The sequence below is a fragment of the Sphaeramia orbicularis genome, chromosome 21 (genome assembly GCF_902148855.1).
Source record: "Sphaeramia orbicularis chromosome 21, fSphaOr1.1, whole genome shotgun sequence".
Classification (NCBI taxonomy): domain Eukaryota; kingdom Metazoa; phylum Chordata; class Actinopteri; order Kurtiformes; family Apogonidae; genus Sphaeramia; species Sphaeramia orbicularis.
Window position 1 is genome coordinate 7,349,802 of NC_043977.1, and position 17,732 is coordinate 7,367,533.

A 17,732-nucleotide genomic window follows, 5' to 3' on the forward strand; every position below is an offset into this window, starting at 1 on the left:
ACCACCTGAAAATATTTTTAAATCAACCTGAAAAACCTCAGGGAGTGTTTATTATGGGATTATGAACGCCTTAAATCACAATTTAGGCATGTTTGGAATCATGTCCGAAAACGTCATTTTCGGAAGTCATACTATAGTCTTATGAAAAACTCAGTTTTTGGAGAGTGTTGGTGACCACGTGAAAATGGTTTTAAATCAACCTGAAACACTTCAGGGAGTGTTTATTATGGGATTCTGAACACCTTAAATCACAATTTAGACAACTTTGGAATCATTTCCGAAAAGGTCATTTTCGGAAGTCATACTATACTCTTATGAAAAAGTCATTGTTTTGAACATGTTGGTGACCACCTGAAAATGGTTTTAAATCAACCTGAAAAACCTCAGGGAGTGTTTATTATGGGATTATGAACACCTTAAATCAAGATTTAGACAATTTTGGAATCATGTCCGAAATGTCATTTTCGGAAGTCATACTATAGTCTTATGAAAATCTCATTTTTTGGAGCATGTTGGTGACCACCTGAAAATGGTTTTACATCAACCAAAAAAACCTCAGGGAGTGTTTATTATGATCTCAGGAACATCCTAAATCACAATTTGGACATGTTTGGAATCATGTCCGAGAAGGTCATTTTCGGAAGTCATACTATAGTCTTGTGAAAAATTCAGTTTTTGGAGCATGTTGGTGACCACCTGAAAATGGTTTTACATCAACCAAAAAAACCTCAGGGAGTGTTTATTATGGGATTCTGAACACCTTAAATCACAATTTAGACAACTTTGGAATCATTTCCGAAAAGGTCATTTTCGGAAGTCATACTATACTCTTATGAAAAAGTCATTGTTTTGAACATGTTGGTGACCACCTGAAAATGGTTTTAAATCAACCTGAAACACTTCAGGGAGTGTTTATTATGGGATTATGAACACCTTAAATCACAATTTTTAAAACTTTAGAATCATGTCCGAGAAGGTCATTTTCGGAAGTCATACTATAGTCTTATGAAAATCTCATTTTTTGGAACATGTTGGTGACCACCTGAAAATGGTTTTACATCAACCAAAAAAACCTCAGGGAGTGTTTATTATGATCTCAGGAACATCCTTAATCACAATTTAGACATGTTTGGAATCATGTCCGAGAAGGTCATTTTCGGAAGTCATACTATAGTCTTGTGAAAAATTCATTTTTTGGAGCATGTGGGTGACCACCTGAAAATATTTTTAAATCAACCTGAAAAACCTCAGGGAGTGTTTATTATGGGATTATGAACACCTTAAATCACAACTTAGGCATGTTTGGAATCATGTCCGAAAACGTCATTTTCGGAAGTCATACTATAGTCTTATGAAAATCTCAGTTTTTGGAGCATGTTGGTGACCACCTAAAAATAATTTTAAATCAGCCAAAAAAACCTTAGGGAGTGTTTATTATGATCTCAGGAACATCCTAAATCACAATTTAGACATGTTTGGAATCATGTCCGAGAAGGTCATTTTCGGAAGTCATACTATAGTCTTATGAAAATCTCATTTTTTGGAACATGTTGGTGACCACCTTAAAATTGTTTTAAATCAACCTGAAAAACCTCAGGGAGTGTTTATTATGTTCTCAGGAACATCCTAAATCACAATTCAGACATTTTTAGAATCAATTCTGATAAGGTCATTTTTGGAAGTCATACTATAGTCTGATGAAAATCTCATTTTTTGGAGCATGGTGGTGACCACCTGAAAATGGTTTTAAATCAACCTGAAAAACCTCAGGGAGTGTTTATTATGATCTCAGGAACATCCTTAATCACAATTTAGACATGTTTGGAATCATGTCCGAGAAGGTCATTTTCAGAAGTCATACTATGTAACCATGTAACTATGTACATAACCAAAAAAAACCTCAGGGAGTGTTTATTATGATCTCAGGAACATCCTAAATCACAATTCAGACATTTTTAGAATCAATTCTGAAAAGGTCATTTTCGGAAGTCATACTATAGTCTTATGAAAATCTCATGTTTTGGAGCATGTTGGTGACCACCTGAAAATGGTTTTAAATCAACCTGAAAAACCTCAGGGAGTGTTTATTATGGGATTATGAACACCTTAAATCACAATTTAGACAACTTTGGAATCATTTCCGAAAAGGTCATTTTCGGAAGTCATACTATAGTCTTATGAAAAACTCAATTTTTTGAGCATGTTGGTGACCACGTGAAAATGGTTTTAAATCAACCTGAAACACTTCAGGGAGTGTTTATTATGATCTCAGGAACATCCTAAATCACAATTCAGACATGTTTGGGATCATGTCAGAAAAGGTCATTTTCGGAAGTCATACTATAGTCTTATGAAAAAGTCATTGTTTTGAACATGTTGGTGACCACCTGAAAATGGTTTTAAATCAACCTGAAAAACCTCAGGGAGTGTTTATTATGGGATTATGAACACCTTAAATCAAGATTTAGACAATTTTGGAATCATGTCCGAAAATGTCATTTTCGGAAGTCATACTATAGTCTTATGAAAATCTCATTTTTTGGAGCATGTTGGTGACCACCTGAAAATGGTTTTACATCAACCAAAAAAACCTCAGGGAGTGTTTATTATGATCTCAGGAACATCCTAAATCACAATTTGGACATGTTTGGAATCATGTCCGAGAAGGTCATTTTCGGAAGTCATACTATAGTCTTGTGAAAAATTCAGTTTTTGGAACATGTTGGTGACCACCTGAAAATGGTTTTACATCAACCAAAAAAACCTCAGGGAGTGTTTATTATGGAATTATGAACACCTTAAATCACAATTTTTAAAACTTTAGAATCATGTCCGAGAAGGTCATTTTCGGAAGTCATACTATAGTCTTGTGAAAAATTCATTTTTTGGAACATGTTGGTGACCACCTGAAAATATTTTTAAATCAACCTGAAAAACCTCAGGGAGTGTTTATTATGATCTCAGGAACATCCTAAATCACAATTTAGACATGTTTGGAATCATGTCCGAGAAGGTCATTTTCGGAAGTCATACTATAGTCTTATGAAAATCTCATTTTTTGGAACATGTTGGTGACCACCTTAAAATTGTTTTAAATCAACCTGAAACACTTCAGGGAGTGTTTATTATGTTCTCAGGAACATCCTAAATCACAATTCAGACATTTTTAGAATCAATTCTGATAAGGTCATTTTTGGAAGTCATACTATAGTCTGATGAAAATCTCATTTTTTGGAGCATGGTGGTGACCACCTGAAAATGGTTTTACATCAACCAAAAAAACCTCAGGGAGTTTTTATTATGATCTCAGGAACATCCTTAATCACAATTTAGACATGTTTGGAACCATGTCCGAGAAGGTCATTTTCAGAAGTCATACTATAGTCTCGTGAAAAATTCATTTTTTGGAGCATGTGGGTGACCACCTGAAAATATTTTTAAATCAACCTGAAAAACCTCAGGGAGTGTTTATTATGGGATTATGAACGCTTTAAATCACAATTTAAGCATGTTTGGAATCATGTCCGAAAACGTCATTTTCGGAAGTCATACTGTAGTCCTATGAAAAAGTCATTTTTTTGAACATGTTGGTGACCACCTGAAATATTTTTAAATCAACCTGAAACACTTCAGGGAGTGTTTATTAGGATCTCAGGAACATCCTAAATCACAATTTAGACATGTTTGGAATCATGTCCGAGAAGGTCATTTTCAGAAGTCATACTATGTAACCATGTAACTATGTACATAACCAAAAAAAACCTCAGGGAGTGTTTATTATGATCTCAGGAACATCCTAAATCACAATTCAGACATTTTTAGAATGAATTCTGAAAAGGTCATTTTCAGAAGTCATACTATAGTCTTATGAAAATCTCATGTTTTGGAGCATGTTGGTGACCACCTGAAAATTGTTTTAAATCAACCTGAAACACTTCAGGGAGTGTTTATTATGGGATTATGAACACCTTAAATCAAGATTTAGACAACTTTGGAATCATGTCCGAAAACGTCATTTTCGGAAGTCATACTATAGTCTTATGAAAAACTCAATTTTTTGAGCATGTTGGTGACCACCTGAAAATGGTTTTAAATCAACCTGAAACACTTCAGGGAGTGTTTATTATGGGATTATGAACACCTTAAATCACAATGTTGAAAACTTTAGAATCAATTCTGAAAAGGTCATTTTCGGAAGTCATACTATTGTCTTATGAAAAACTCATTTTTTGGAACACTTTTGTGACCGCCTGAAAATGGTTTTAAATCAACCTGAAAAACCTCAGGGAGTGTTTATTATGATCTCAGGAACATCCTAAATCACAATTTAGACAAGTTTGGAATCATGTCCGAGAAGGTAATTTTCGGAAGTCATGCTATAGTCTTGTGAAAAATTCATTTTTTTGAACATGTTGGTGACCACCTGAAAATGGTTTTACATCAACCAAAAAAACCTCAGGGAGTGTTTATTATGATCTCAGGAACATCCTAAATCACAATTTAGACATTTTTAGAATCAATTCTGAAAAGGTCATTTTCGGAAGTCATACTATAGTCTTATGAAAATCTCATTTTTTGGAACATGTTGGTGACCACCTGAAAATGGTTTTACATCAACCAAAAAAACCTTAGGGAGTGTTTATTATGATCTCAGGAACATCCTACATCACAATTTAGACAAGTTTGGAATCATGTCCGAGAAGGTAATTTTCGGAAGTCATACTATAGTCTTGTGAAAAATTCATTTTTTTGAACATGTTGGAGACCACCTGAAAATGGTTTTAAATCAACCTGAAACACTTCAGGGAGTGTTTATTATGGGATTATGAACACCTTAAATCACAATTTTGAAAACTTTAGAATCATTTCCGAAAAGGTCATTTTCGGAAGTCATACTATAGTCTTATGAAAAAGTCATTTTTTTGAACATGTTGGTGACCACCTTAAAATTCTTTTAAATCAACCTGAAACACTTCAGGGAGTGTTTATTATGTTCTCAGGAACATCCTAAATCACAATTCAGACATTTTTAGAATCAATTCTGATAAGGTCATTTTTGGAAGTCATACTATAGTCTTGTGAAAAATTCAGTTTTTGGAGCATGTTGGTGACCACCTGAAAATGGTTTTAAATCAACCTGAAACACTTCAGGGAGTGTTTATTATGGGATTATGAACACCTTAAATCACAATTTAGGCATGTTTGGAATCATTTCCGAAAAGGTCATTTTCGGAAGTCATACTGTAGTTTTGTGAAAAATTCATTTTTTGGAACATGTTGGTGACCACCTGAAAATATTTTTAAATCAACCTGAAAAACCTCAGGGAGTGTTTATTATGATCTCAGGAACATCCTAAATCACAGTCTAGACATCTTTTGAATCATATCCGAAAAGGTCATTTTCGGAAGTCATCCTATAGTCTTATGAAAAAGTCATTTTATGACGATGTTAGTCCCCACTGTAACTGTGTGAGTGGACTTTCTTTCCAGGCTTATTCCCTAATAGATTGTCATAAATTGCTTAAAAAAGTTTAAATCAAGAAAAAAATTCATTTGGGGACTTCCAGAATAGTAACACTGAGTCTTTATGGGTTAAGCCACATTGCTGATCTTGGACTGTATTAATAAAATTTCATTAGTTTCTTTTCCATTGACCCTTGAATTGCATGAATATAACTTGCGTTTGAAAATTTTCCTAATGCAAAAACAACAATTTCATTTAAACTGGTTTTTTTTGGTTAAAAGATTTTGCGCTGGCAAGAGGTGGTTTTTCAGGCGTAACCCAAATGGTACATTACGCAAAACTGCAATGGAAAGTAGAGTCACGTAAATTTAAAAAAAAGGATGTTGATGGATGTTACAACAAGGGAAGAAGAAGAGTTTTAAAAGAAACATATTGCGGTACGTGTGGACACACCAGGAAACCAAATCATTTTTGAATTTAGTACAGGACAGAAGGGCAATATATAATAATAATAATAATGAATATATCTGTAAATCAACTTGATATTTATGTTCGTTACCATGTTTATGGAATGACTTTTCATGGCATCTCACGATAATAAATAAACTAATCATCGCATTTGTGATTTAATGGAAAAACCGACATTAGGCACTTCTGTGTTTTCGAAATTTACTAAATGTCAGTAAAGTTTTGCGCAGATGTCCAATGGAAACGTGATTACTAACAGTTAACTTCGATTGCCAACTTTAATATCTGAAATCCTGATGACATTCTCTGCAACTGAAAAGGCGGTTTTAACCGACTTTTCTATGAATAACTGCACTAAAATGCTAAATGTTTAAGTGCAGACTGTGAAATGGCTGTCTTCTGTATAATACGGTTCATGGAAGCAGCTCAAGGACAGTTTTAAGTGTTGATTACCACGTTGTTATATCAGAACATCTCTGGAGCTGAACACGTTTCCCCAGAGAGAACTCCTCTTCACAGCAAGACTTTTATTATCCAAGGACAGTTTGGAGAGTGTGTATTGTGAGGAGGACGAGGTGGGAGGAGGAGGTGGACAGACTGACATGTGCTTTAAGAAAACAACTCATAAACAGCAGGAGATAAAAGAACAACTCATTCTCTCACACCCACATCCTCCCACACACACACACATGTACGTATAAGAGGAGCTGCTCACTGACTTTGACTTTTATTTAATGTAAACTTATATTCCTCACTTTAGAACAGGGCTCTCAAACTCATTTTCTTTCAGGTTCCACATTCAGCCCAGTTTGATCTCCAGAGGGCCGGACCAGTAAAATAATAACAGAATAACCTATAAATAATGACCACTCCAAATTTTTGTCTTGTAGTGCAAAAAAACCCCATTAAATTATGAAAATATTTACTTTTATAAACTATCCAAACAAAAAAGATGTGAATAAGTTGAAAAAACTGAAATTTCTCAAGAAAAATAAATGCAATTTTAACAATATTCTGCCTCATCTTATCATTTCTACATGTGCATTATTGATCAGATCTACAAAGACACTAAACACAGAGGAACAGGCAGAAAATAATTAAAATTGTGCTTAATTTTCTTGATTCATTTCAGGTTGTTCACATTTTATTGTTACAGGATAGTTCGTAAATGTAAATAATTTCATAATTTAATATTATTTTTTACTCTACAACAAAGACAAAAATTTGAAGTTGTCATTATTTACAGGCATAGTATAATATTATTTTTTTTCACATCAAACCCAGAGGAAAATATGGAGTCATTCTTTTTTGTGGGTTCTTCTGCTGTTATTATTTGACTGTAGATCATATTGGTCTGGATGTGGAACCTGAATTAAAATGAGTTCCACAGCCTTGACTGAGGAATTTTTGCATTTTTCAGATTCATCCCAGGGGCCGGATTGGAACCTTTGGCGGGCCACATTTGGTCCCCGGGCCACATGTTTGAGACCCCTGATTCAGAACATATTTAACACATAAAGACCCAGCATTACTTTTGTGTCAGTTTTCTCTATATCTAACCTTTTCTTAAGTGATTTTTCACCATTTATTATGATATGATCCTCTTTATTTTGCGTTTTATCAAGATAAATTATGTGTTTTCCTATTTTTAATTCCCTGATCATGGAGATGTTCATAAACTCTCAGAGGAAAGTTGAGGGTTATTTTATCAGAAACAGAGAAAACTGAAGAAAAAGTGACTTTTTCAGTCAAATCTCTCATTAACTGAACATACACCCAGTGTGTCCATCCACTGTCATTGATCCAACTCTATGGGCTTTACTGGTGAATCAATGTTGTAGAAGATGATGGTGTTTCCATGGTAACTACAGAGCTTCTGAACGTCCAAATGGGTCATATCTGATGACCATGAAAAGATGAAAAACTGTATTTTACACCAATTATTGACGTGGATTGATAGGATTAGTGGATCAATACGTATTAAACAGTTTAGATCAGTAGATGTTTTGGTCGATGGTGGATGTTTAGGTACAAAAACTGGACTAACATGTTTAAATCTTTTTAAAAATGTTTTCTTTTATCATGTGCGACACTGTTTTTTTATTGTACAACTATTTTATGTCTTTAATCTATTCTTGTATTTTATTCTTGTATTTTGTTTTTTATTTATTCTTCTGTACAGCACTTTGGTTCACTGTGGCTATTTTAAAGTGCTTTACAAAAGAAGTAGAGAAAGAGAGAGCTTATTTGTTAATCTTCCCCTGTAAGTCACTTTGGAAAAAGTGTCTGCCAAATGTATAAATGTAAATGTAAATCTGGTTATTTTATTTCTTATTATGTCAGTAATGACGTTGTTTCTGTGATCTCTCTGAGCCCGAGGCTGTTGTGGAAATTTCAACCAAACTGTGGAGGTCAGGAGGCATCTGTGTGAAAGCAAAACTCTACAACTAAGCAGAACAATGACACAAAACTCAATTAGAAAAGAAGAAACCAATGACTGCATCCATCTGTTTCCAATGGGAACACTGTCAGCACTGTTTTATTTCTGAAGTTGTGTACAGTGTTTAAAGACAGACTCTTTTTATAGGACTGATCCTGTGTTGGACTTAAAGTGTTGGTTCAGATCTTAAGTCCTGCAGTGTGTTCACATCTTCATCCAAAACAAACGCAGCTCAGTCCTCCTCCTGCCTGCAGAGCCTGGACTCTGACATACACTCACATTACATTAATCCAGCCACCTTACCTCCTCTTTACCCACAATTCACAGTATTCCTCCATCGCTGTGCCTTTCTGCGCCATCCAAGTGAATAATGCTCGGTAAAATCCAGCGTGGCCACATGCCGTCTGACAGATTACAACAGTGATTCATCATCACCCACTAGTGTGCAGAGCATGTAAAAAACAAAACACAGAAACACTGATAACAGAAACAAGGAGGGAAGATAAGGATGGGGAGAAATGAAAGGAGACAAGCCTCATGCTGAAGGCAAAAAACAGAAAGAAAGTAAAAGTAATGTAAAAAACATGCAAATAAAACAGAAGAACAGGAGAAAACAGAGGATTAACAAAGAAAATGCAAAGTAATAGAAGAACTGAAAGAAGAAATGGAAAGAATAATAACATCTGAATGCAAATATTCATGGGTTACTCCCATCCACGGAAAAAAAAAAAAAAAAAAACACAACTGAATGAGCCACGAGGCAAAACAAAAGTCTGTAAAGTCCTTAAAGTTCAGCACAAGTTGAAACCAAAACCACAACAGTATCACTTCACTGCCAATTCCACTTCAATGATGCATTCAAAGACACGTGTAAACTCAGTACAGGACAGAAACAGGAGAAGAGATGAGGTTGTCATGGTTACTCAAAGTTTTCCAGTCAGGTTTTGCAGTGGCTGCTGGGAAACGAAGGCCCTAAAAGAATAAAAGCAGAAAAAAAACAGCAGAAAAGAAGGTTTTTATACATTACCAGTGAAAGAGTGACCTGAAGGTTCTATTGGATAATTACTGATGATTACTGATAATTACTGATGATTACTAATGATTACTGATGATTACTGATAATCATGAATATGTTTCACTTCTTTAACGCTTTAACTGATGCATTTAGGAGCTTCTCATTTCTGAAACAAACATCTGTTTGTAGAAGCACAAAGACTGGCCTATGTTTTAATGGATAAAGGTCATGTGGTCTGATGAGTCCAGGCTGACCCTGTTCACAGGTGGATGAAGGGATTTACCCATCATGCCTAGTGCCTACAGTACACGCCTGTCATCACAGAGGTCAATGCAAAACATGTGACGCAGTGGTTTAAAGACGCCACCGCTGGACTGTAGAGCAGTGGACACTGCCCTCTGGACGGACCAATGATGCCTTTGTTTTTATTGAAAATATTTTTTTTGATTGAAGTAATATTTTGGGGGGGATTGAATAACAAAGACATAAATATGCTACCCATAATATGGTCTAAATACAAAAAAGATGAATGACTTCAATCAAAAAACTCTTTTCAATCAAAGAAAAAAAGTGTTCAAATGCATTTTTTTGGGTCTCAAATATTTCTTTTCATTCAAACACTTTTTTTCTTTGATTGAAAAGGGTTTTTTGATTGAAGTGAAGTTTTGGGGGTTTTTTTTCATATTTTTTGTTTGGTTAAGGTAACTTTCCTTTTGGTTGAATAATAAAGAAACAAATCTACCCTCATTTTATATATATACACACACACACACACACAAAGTACATAACTTATATAAAACATACAAGAAAAATACATGTAAGGTGAAAGGAACATGTATTTAAGAACATTAGACCAACATGTGTGCTGGTCCAGACCCCTGTCCACATCCACATGATCCCTTTGAACATCATTCCTTACATTAGTTCCATTACTTCATGGAAGCGAACAAAGCAGGTCCACTCACTGTCCATGCAAAGGTGGACCTTACAGACCCAGGAGACCACATTGGACCTTACAGACCCAGGAGACCACATTGGACCTTACAGACCCAGGAGACCACATTGGACCTTACAGACCCAGGAGACCACATTGGACCTTACAGACCCTGGAGACCACATTGGACCTTACAGACCCTGGAGACCACATTGGACCTGAGACTGTTGACTCACTGTCCTCACTGGAACTGTTCCTGTCACTGTCTTGTAATGGGTGTAGAAATTACCAAAAATAGTCGCTTGCTCGATAAAGGGTTAAGTTAAAAATAATCTCAGTTTTCAGCTCTGCTCTGCTGTTAGAATCTACTTTCCCAAAACAAATCCCCTCTAACAGGCCTGGTCTCTTCTTGGCTGTTGTTCAGAGTGTTTCAATATACTTCCAGTGTCCAGTATCTGGCAGTACTACAAGAAAAGAGTAAAAACTGCATTTTCAAATCAAAATGATACACTTGATAATTGACTGTAGAGTATGGATCCAACAGACTTTTAAAATGTTGAGTAGGGGGGTGTGGGGGTGTGGGGGGTATTGATCCATTTCTGGATCCAAACCAGAGAAAGAATCTCTACACCAACACTACAGAAACAAAAACAAAAAGCCAAGGTTTTACTAAAGTTTCATCACGAAGTTCTAGATGGATGGATGGATGGATGGATGGATGGATGGATGGTTGGATGGTTGGATGGATGGGTAGGCAGGCAGACAGACCGATAGATATCACAAATTAAACAGTGCACTAGAATGAAATTTCATTCATGACTCTTTGCAGTTGAAACTTCAAAGGCTTGAACACCTCCATATTAAACCCAATAGATTTAGGATGTGATGTCATTAAAGTTATGTGTAAAGGCAGACGTCCCAACACTTCTGGATATTATAGTGAAGTATTCAGTACATTTTCACATGTTTTCAATGCATGGAATGAGTCAACTTTTTTCTTCTCTAATTATGCTTTCCATTAATTTTCTGCTCAATATGTTAAAGTAATGTTTCTTCTCTGGCTGGAAATGAAGCACCTTCTACACTATCAGTCAAAAGTTTGGACTCAACTGGTTTTTCTTTATTTTCATGACTATTTATGTTGTAGATTCTCACTGAAGGCATCAAAACTATGAATGAACACATATGGAATTAAGTGTGACATAACTTAAAGCATGGTTTATATTCTAGATTCTTCAAAACAGCCACATTTTGCTTTTTCTTATTGCTTTGCACATTCTTGGCATTCTGTCAATGAGCTTCAGGAGATAGTCATCTGAAATGTTTTCCAACAGTCTTGAAGGAGTTCCCAGTGATGCTTGGACATCTGCGGTCCATCTCATGTCATTGAAATGAGAAGGTGAGTCCAAACTTCTGACTGGTACTGTATGTATTTAAAGGACATTACACTGACCTCCATTCATTCCTTTGTAACTTATACCTGAACCAACCAAAACCACAAGTGACTGTGTAAACTGATTTATATTCCCATAATTAAATACACGGCGCTGAACACACGGTGCTTCAAATATAATCCTCTTAACAGGAGAGGAGAAACAAAAGGTGAAGATTACCATCATGGCAAAAAAATTAAATTAAGTTGAAGAAATAAACACACGTGCAGGAGAATGAAATCCTGCAGAAATTAACTCCTTGAACTCGGCCAGTTTTTGTAGAATTAACTTATCAGATGGATGTGACGGAGCGATTGTGGACAAAGGTATCGTTTATGAAGAAGAGGATGAGGACAAATTTGATATAAATACAACTCAGAGGACATCTTTAGACTGATAAAGTTTTTTTAAAAAAGCATGAAGCAGATATCCATTAATAAGAAGCATAAGGATGAAAATGCAGCGTATTTATCAGAGTCTGCTGTCATATTTCAGATTTACATGGTTCTTGAAGTGAATATAGTTATGGTATTTTAAACACTATCAATATTTGGGTCTCATGCAGTGGTTTAGTTCACTTTGTTTTCTTTGAAGGAAATTAATTCTCTTCAGGAAGATGAAATCATTTGATGCGTGTAGGACAGAGTATTTTTTTTGGTTTTTATACGGGTAAGGGTAGGAATTGGACAGAGTTTATTTTTGATAACTATATTACTGCTGAGAAGTGATAGTTTATTTTTGTTCATTGTTATGAAATGGACAGAGTTTATTTTTGTTTTTTCATTTGTGTTTTTTGTCATGAACTGGACAGAGTTTATTTTTGTTTTTTCATTTGTGTTTTTTTTGTCATGGAAAGGACAGTTTATTTTTGTTTTTTCATTTGTGTTTTTTGTCATGAAATGGACAGAGTTTATTTTTGTTTTTTCATTTGTGTATTTGTGTCATGAAATGGACAGAGTTTTATTTTGTTGTTGTTTTTTTAATTTGTGTGTTTTTGTTATGAAACGGACAGAGTTTATTTTTGTTTTTTAATTTGTGTATTTTTGTTATGAAAAGGACAGAGTTTATTTTTGTGTTTTACCTTGTGTATTTTTGTCATGAAAAGGACAGAGTTTATTTTTGTTTGGATACGTGCACCATTACTGTTATAGACAGGACAGAGTTTATTTTAATGTGAAATGCTGCTGTATAATGGACAGTCTATCCTTGACATGTACAGCAATTTTGTGTTTTGTGCAGAGTCAGAATTTAGTCTGATATGTGAGGATTTTGGAGTTACTTGTGGAATCCTACATAGAAATTTAGAGTAGGTGAAAGATGGAGTAAGGGGGTGGTGGTGGTGTTGGGGGGGGTGGGGGGTGGGTGGGTTATAAATTAAACTTCATCCCAGTACATTTACTTATTTCTCCTCCTCAACCTCCACAACCTTTATAATTATGACCGGGCGTCTTTTTCTGCGAACATTATCACATGAGAATTTAAACGTTTACTTCACGTTCCTCTGGGATGTTGTTTTTCACCATGGTGCCTTCAGGGGCTGCTGGAAATGACAATAATTGGCTCCTTATGGTAGTTTGATAAACAACAGACTATGACTAAACATTTAAATTTGCTCTGTTTGATCAGGCAGACGTGTCCTGACTTTATTGTGACGTGTTTTGTTAATAATAGAAAAACATGTACTTCTTAACTTTTCCTGTAAAGTTATTGACTTCCAGTTCAGCCTTTTCACACAAGAGTGGAATCACCTGTGGACCTTCTGCAAATTAGAAAATAACCACCACATCTGGGTTTCAAACAGTGCATTTATACAAAAAAAGTGAAGTCTTTTTTATTAGAATTTGCTGACATTATTACCCAGATTCAGTGCTCATTAATAGGATAAACCTTATATAATAGGAAAATAAAAAATAAAATACTCCCTACAGCAGCTGCCATCTTTCAAGATTTAACCATTCTGATGGATTTAAGGTTGTTCTTTTGGTGCTTTGGTCCAGGGGTCGTACTAACTGAATATTTCCTTCATTGATAGATTTTTTTATTCTTATTTGTGCAAATGACAGCTGCCCATTGAAGCTGCTGTATGGACATGTGTATGGTATTGGCCTCACAACTCCGATTACTGTGGAATGATCTGTATCAGACGGGCCTCCTCTGTCTGTTTTTAAATCCATTCTTAAAACTCATCTTTTCTCCTTGGCTTTTGAAACCATGTGAGATGTTTGAAGGTATTATTTTTATTCTATTGTTTTTATTTGGTAGTGGTTTATTATTCTTATTTTGTGTTGTTTTTAATTGTATGGCTTTTTATGTTTTTTAATCTATTCTTGTATTTTATTCTTTTATTTGGGTTTTATTTATTCTTCTGTACAGCACTTTGGTCCACTGTGGTTGAATGAATGAATGAATGAATGAATGAATGAATGAATTTATTTTTGGTTTTACATCAATCATTGTATTCAGTACATTAATGATAATAAACATAAAAACCAAAAAAGGAATAGGCTAGAAGCAAAAACTTATTTTTTTGCCTATCCTTTTCAACTAATACACTGGTTACATCAGCTTAAACATGTACAGCATCGAGCATTCACACCATAATAATAATTTTTAAAAAACCAAAAAACAACAAAAACATATCTCCCATCTCAGTCTGATATTTCTGAATAATTTTAAACCAAAGGTACTTTTTTTTTTTAATTAACTTCGCCAAAAGGAGTGGATGACTTAAATGCATCATGAGGTCCATTCCATAATTTCACACCCACAGTCCCAGTTCATCCAGACCTCACATCTGTCCTCACTTTAATCCACTCACTCATATGAAAATCTCTGAAATTTGTATTACTTTGTTTTAATTCCAAGAACGACTGATATTTGAGACAATACTATTTTTATCCCTCATGTTCCATATGCCTATTTAGAAACAATTCTTTATGCCTCTTTTTAAATATATTTATGTTTGTACTTTCCTTTATCTCCTGTTCTAGATTATTCCATAAAGTCACTCCACAGCTTGTTATTCACATACTTTTCATTGTTGTTCTTACTTTACATTTTTTAAAATAGGGTTCTCCCCTTAGATTGTAGCCTCCTTCTCCTGGTTGTTTTAAAGTGCTTTACAAATAAAGTTGGATTGGATTGGATTGGAAGAATCCCAACCCTACTGTGAACCCCCCCCCCCCCACACACACACACACACACACACACACATACACACATATACACATTGCCCATTGGTAACGAGGATAGGCTCCTTGAGAAGGTCCCACCCCCATGACCAAAAGTAGTTCAGAAAATGAGTGAATGAATCTGGAGTTGAATCGTTACTTTACTACAGATATGGCAGAAGTTACCAGAGGTCCACAGGTAACACTGGTCAGAGTCAGGCCAACGCCCCCCCCAGTCCAACAGACATGATAGGAATGTAGCTCCAAGTGTAGGGATGAAGGGGTCACCTGGGGTCACCTGGGGTCACCTGGAATTCAAACGGAGTCGCCTGAAATTTCTAGTAATTGATAAAAATAAAATTTAAAAAACTTACTACTAAAAAATATATGTTGAGTTGACAGACAATCACATCCATAAAAGACAAACTGTGGTTGTGAAACTGCAGCACTGTGGTTCTGTTTATCTGTCAAATGTTCTCTGTGGTCAGGTTCAGATGCTGCAGCTCTTTCATAATTCAGAGTTTGAGTTCTTGTTTGTTCAGTATTAATTGTCCTCCTTGTAAATCACAGCTGGACTGACTGTACATATCCTGACCAAGGAAAGTCAAATTCTCCCTTTGTGCAGTAATCTACACCTGGATTTACTGCCTCTGTCCATAATAATATACATTATATAGACTAAATGTCCTCTGAAATTAACCTTTATTTGAAACATAGTTTAGCAAACTATTACATGATCAAAAACAAATTAATTTTAGCAAAAAAGAAAAAAAAAAAAAAAAGTCTCTGTTTTGAATGTCTAGGGTCACCAGAAATTTCTGATGTTAAAAAGTGGACACGAACCAGAAAAGCTTGGAAACCACTGGGTTAGTGCTAAATAGGTAGTGGAGAACATTAGTACTGGAGAACATAAGTACTGGAGAACATAGGTAATGGAGAACATAAGTACTGGAGAACATAGGTACAGGAGAACATTAGTACTGGAGAACATAGATAGTGGAGAACATAGGTACCAAAGAACATAGGAAGTGGAGAACATAGGTACTGGAGAACATAGGAAGTGGAGAACATAAGTACTGGAGAACATGGGTAGTGGAGAACATTAGTACTGGAGAACATAGATAGTGGAGAACATAGGTACCGAAGAACATAGGAAGTGGAGAACATAGGTACTGGAGAACATAGGTAGTGGAGAACATAGGAACTGGAGAACATAGGTACTGGAGAACATTCGTACTGGAGAACATAGGTAGTGGAGAACATAGGAACTGGAGAACATAGGTACTGGAGAACATAGGTAGTGGAGAACATAGATACTGGAGAACATAGGTAGTGGAGAACATAGGAACTGGAGAACATAGGTACAGGAGAACATAGGTAGTGGAGAACATAAGTACTGGAGAACATAAGTACTGGAGAACATAGTGGAGAACATTAGTACTGGAGAACATAGATAGTGGAGAACATAGGAACTGGAGAACATAGGTACTGGAGAACATAGGAACTGGAGAACATAGGTAGTGGAGAACATTAGTACTGGGGAACATAGGTAGTGGAGAACATAGGTAATGGACAACATAGGTAGTGGAGAACATAGGTAGTGGAGAACATAGGAAGTTGAGAACATAAGTACTGGAGAACATTAGTACTGGAGAACATAGGTAGTAGAGAACATAAGTACTGGAGAACATTGGTACTGGAAAACATAGGAAGTGGAGAACATTAGTACTGAGGAACATAGGTACTGGAGAACATAGGTAGTGGAGAACATTAGTACTGATGAACATAGGTACTGGAGAACATAGGTAGTGGAGAACATAGGTAGTGGAGAACATTAGTACTGGAGAACATAGGTAGTGGAGAACATAAGTACTGGAGAACATAGGTAGTGGAGAACATTAGTACTGGAGAACATTAGTACTGGAGAACATAGGTAGTGGAGGACATAGGTAGTGGAGAACATAAGTACTGGAGAACATAGGTAGTGGAGAACATTAGTACTGGAGAACATTAGTACTGGAGAACATAAGTACTGGAGAACATAGGTAGTGGAGAACATTAGTACTGGAGAACATAGGTAGTGGAGGACATAGGTAGTGGAGAACATAAGTACTGGAGAACATAGGTAGTGGAGAACATTAGTACTGGAGAACATTAGTACTGGAGAACATAAGTACTGGAGAACATAGGTAGTGGAGAACATTAGTACTGGAGAACATAGGTAGTGGAGAACATAGGTAGTGGAGAACATTAGTACTGGAGAACATAGGTAGTGGAGAACATAAGTACTGGAGAACATAGGTAGTGGAGAACATTAGTACTGGAGAACATAAGTACTGGAGAACATAGGTAGTGGAGAACATTAGTACTGGAGAACATTAGTACTGGAGAACATAAGTACTGGAGAACATAGGTAGTGGAGAACATATGTAGTGGAGAACATAAGTACTGGAGAACATAGGTAGGGGAGAACATTAGTACTGGAGAACATTAGTACTGATGAACATAGGTAGTGGAGAACATATGTAGTGGAGAACATTAGTACTGGAGAACATAGGTAGTGGAGAACATATGTAGTGGAGAACATTAGTACTGGAGAACATAGGTAGTGGAGAACATAGGTAGTGGAGAACATATGTAGTGGAAAACATTAGTACTGGAGAACATAAGTACTGGAGAACATAGGTAGTGGAGAACATAGGTAGTGGAGAACATTAGTACTGGAGAACATAGGTAGTGGAGAACATAGGTAGTGGAGAACATTAGTACTGGAGAACATTAGTACTGGAGAACATATGTAGTGGAGAA